This window comes from Rhododendron vialii, chromosome 5a, assembly GCF_030253575.1.
Source record: "Rhododendron vialii isolate Sample 1 chromosome 5a, ASM3025357v1".
Lineage (NCBI taxonomy): Eukaryota > Viridiplantae > Streptophyta > Magnoliopsida > Ericales > Ericaceae > Rhododendron > Rhododendron vialii.
In genome coordinates this window covers 24,258,783-24,263,211 of record NC_080561.1, presented here as the reverse complement: position 1 = coordinate 24,263,211, position 4,429 = coordinate 24,258,783, and positions in this window count along the sequence as shown.

Here is a 4,429-nt window from a genome sequence, read left to right as displayed (position 1 = left end):
GTTGTTTAGGAAGGAAAAAGTGTATAGAGTGCTGTCTTTCACCCTAACACACACACATATTTATATTACTCTGGAGAGTTACATGTATATTAGATAGGCGATGTGGGACAAACCCACTTATTCTACTAACACTTCTAACACTCCCCCTCAAGTTGGAAAATAGATATCACAAAATCCTAACTTGTTACATAAAAACTCTAAACGAGATTTAAATAGTGATTTGATAAAAATATCTGCTATCTGAGCTCCCGTGGACACAGAGGGCGTAACCAACACGCCACTGTTAATCTTCTCTCGAACGATGTGACAATCTACCTCAATGTGTTTGGTTCTCTTATGAAACACCGGGTTCGAGGCAATATGTATTTCTGCTTGATTATCACAATGCATAGGAATAGGTAACTGTACCAAAAATCCTAGCTCCGCAAGAAAGGATCTCAGTCAAACAATCTCACATGTAGTATGAGCCATAACTCGGTACTCAGCTTCTGCACTAGACCTTGCAACAACAATTTGCTTCTTACTCTTCCAGGTAACTAGATTGCCACCAACAAAAGCATAATAACCAGTTGTTGAACGTCTATCAAAAGGTGGCCCTGCCCAATCTGCATCCGTAAATGCCTCAATACAAAAATGACCATTATAACGATAAAACAAACCGCGTTCAGGATGAGCCTTAAGATACTTGACAATGCGAATACAAGCTTCCCAATGTGGAAGACGTGGAGTAGACATAAACTGACTCACCAAACTAACAGCAAATGAAATATCAGGACGTGTGTTGGTAAGATATTTAACTTACCAACCAAGCGACGATATTGGTCTGGATGAGGAAATACTTCCCCCTGATCAATGCAGAGTTTGACATTAGGATCCATTGGAGTCTGTACACGTTTAGCTCCCAATAAACCTATCTCCTCTAGAATATCCAACACATATTTCCTCTGAGACAAACTAATCTCATCCTTGGATCTTGCTATCTTAATACCCAAGAAATATCGCAGCTTACCCAAGTCTTTACTATGGAACTGACTGTAAAAACTGTTTCAACTCATCAATCTCTTTCTGATCATCTCCAGTAATAATCATGTCGTCTATATAGACAATGAGCAATACTTTCCCTTGAGCTGACATAAGGGAGAATACAGAATGGTCTGATTGACTTCGACACATGTCAAATCGCATAACGGCATCACTAAACTTGCTAAACCATGCTCGAGGAGATTGCTTAAGTCCATAGAGTGCTTTGCGAAGACGGCATACCTTATGATGCTCCCCTTGAGCAACAAACCCAGGTGGTTGCTCCATGTAGACTTCCTCCTGGAGATCACCATGGAGAAAGGCATTTTTGACGTCGAGCTGAAACAACGGCCAACCAAGATTGGCGGCAAGAGAAATAAGAATCCGTACAGAACCAAGCTTGTCAACGGGAGATAACGTTTCTGAATAATCAACACCATAAGTCTGGGTGTAACCTTTGGCAACCAGGCAAGCTTTGTGACGCTCAACAATGCCATCAGGGAGATACTTGATAGTATAGACCCAACGACAGCCTACAGTAGTTTGACCAGCAGGAAGAGTAACCAACTCCCATGTGCCATTATTATGAAGAGCAGACATTTCATCCTCCATAGCTGTCAGCCACTCAGATCGGGATAATACCTCCTGAACAGTGTTAGGAATAAAAACAGAAGAGACAATAGTAGTGAAAGCACGGAGACTGGGAGAGAGATGATCATATGAGATAACCCGAGAAAGAGGATGCGAAGTACTAGAACAATTAGAAAAACCATATTTTACCTGCGAATGACGATTCTCACGAGTCGGATATCGAGGGGCAGGCAGATCTGGCGACGGAGGGGAAGACGGAGGTGCTGGCGAAGATGGTTCGAGAGGCTGAGAGGGTTCTGTAGGTGGGGGCGGGGGTTGTGCCGGAGGTTGGGTTGGTGGTGGAACGGTGGAACGCCGAACATAGACCTGCAAAGGGTTTGGTGGAACAGTGCCAGTTGGAACAGCCATTGGTAACACAGACTCTAGTGTAAGGAAATCATTGGTAGTAACAGAACTCGAGTAATATGGCAAGGACTCATTGAACATGACATCAGCACAGACAAAGTGACGACGTAAAGTAGGAGAGTAACATCGATACCCTTTCTGGGTGTGTGAGTATCCCAGAAAAATACACCTAAAAGATTGAGGATCAAGTTTACTCCTATCAAAGTCAAGAGCATGGACATAACAGGTGCACCCAAAAATGCGAGGTGGTAATGAATGGAGAGGCCGATCAGGAAACAAGACTGTATAGGGAACCTGACCACCTAGGACCGTGGAGGGCATGCGGTTGACTAAGTAACACGCAGTAAGGATATCGTCACTCCAATATGACTTAGGAACCTGCATGTGAAATAATAAGGCACGCAGAACCTCAGACAGGTGCCGAATCTCGTGCTCAGCAACTCCATTTTGTTGTGGAGTCCGAGAGCACGACGATTGGTGAATAATGCCATGATCATCGAAAAATTGAGACAGTGTACTATGAAAATATTCACGGGCATTATCTAAATGAAATATCTTAATGCAGGTATCAAACTGATTCTTAACCTCCATGTAAAATGATTTAAAAACAGATTTTAATTCAAATCTCTCTTTCATTAGATAAAGATATATGATACGAGAAAAATCATCCACAAAAATAACATAATACTGAAAACCAAGAATACTGGGCAAATGAATAGGCCCCCAAATGTTTGAATGAACTAACTGAAAAGGATGCGATGCATGACGCTCAACCCTAGGATAAAAAGTGACTCGACGATGTTTACTAAACTCACAGACTTCACAAACCAACTTATTAATGGAACGACACGAGGGCACAAGACACTTCAAACTCTGAAGAGAGGGATGACCAAGACGGCAGTGCTGTCGATGCGGAGATTCTGACGTCTGAAGGGCAACAGGTTGAGGGACAGTCAGGTAATATAGGCCACCTCGCTCAATGCCCCCACCAATCTTCCTCCCCGTCTTGAGATCTTGAAAAACACAGCCATGAGGAAAAAATTTGATGGAACAATTTAAAGATTTGGTAAGTCGGCTCACAAAAATAAGATTAAACGGGAAACGAGGAACATGTAATACAAATGTCAAAGTAATAGAGGAAGAAAGAGGAACTGAACTCAAACCAGTAACAGCAGTGGTAGAACCATTAGCTAAGGTAACATGAGAGGATCTACCAACTGGCTGTCGATCACAAAGAAAAACAGGTGTACCAGTCATACGATCTGTAGCTCCTGAGTCAATAACCCAAGGAGAGGAAGAAGAAGAGGCAACACAAGCAATAGATGGACTGGTCTGAGCGAGCGTAGAACTGGAGGATCTTATCGTAGTCTAAAATAACAATAAGCGTTGGTACTCGTCAACTGAAATAACCACACCATCGGCAGAAGATTGAGCAAACTGTCCAGTATCCTCAGAGACGGCGGCTTGATGAGCCTAAGGAAAACCATACAATTCATAACATGTGTCCACCCAATGATTGGTTCCCCCACAATAAGTACAAGATCGAACACCACGGCCACGACCGCGGCCTCCCCCTGGCGTGCGGCCACCACGACTAAAGGGACGATCGCCACGATCACCAATAAAAGTATCTGGATGACCACTTGAACCATAGCCACTCACCCTATCTGGATGACCACTTGAACCATAGCCACTCACCCCAAATCTCTGCCAAGACCGCGAAACAACGAATCACGGCCACGACTGACTGAGAACACAGAGCTATCAGAAACAACGGAGGTCAAAGCAGAACGATCAGGAGGCAATGCAGAAATAGACGATGACTGTCGGAGACGGCTAAAAACCTCACTGAGAGGAGGTAAGGCACGAGTCCCCAAAATCTAATTACCCACAGGATGAAAGGTCGATGATGCACCAGATAAAAAACGAGTAACCCTCATATGTTCACGCTGGCGCCGCATAATCTGAATATCAGTAGTAAGAGGCTCACATATATCCAATTCGTTACAAATGCGCCGGAACTTAGCATAATACTCCTCAAAGGAATCAGCACCCTAAGATATATTAAAGAAAGACTGATGAAGGTCATATGTGCGACGAAGATTGTCAACACCAAATATAATTCTTTGGCTTGTGTCCACACCTCTTTAGCTGTATCACAGAACATCAACGTACTGGCAACTTGTTCAATCATACTATTCCATAGATCGGAACGAATATGGGCATCAACTACTTTCCAGGCCGAATATATGGGTCCATCAGCCGCATGAGGTGCATCAATCAAATAGAAATCCTCAAACTCACCCATATAATAGACCTCAACGGCTTAAGCCTAAAGAACATAATTGCCCCCATTTAATGGTGTGGAGGTAATAGGGCGCCTATCGCGAGATCGAGAACCACTCGATGAGCT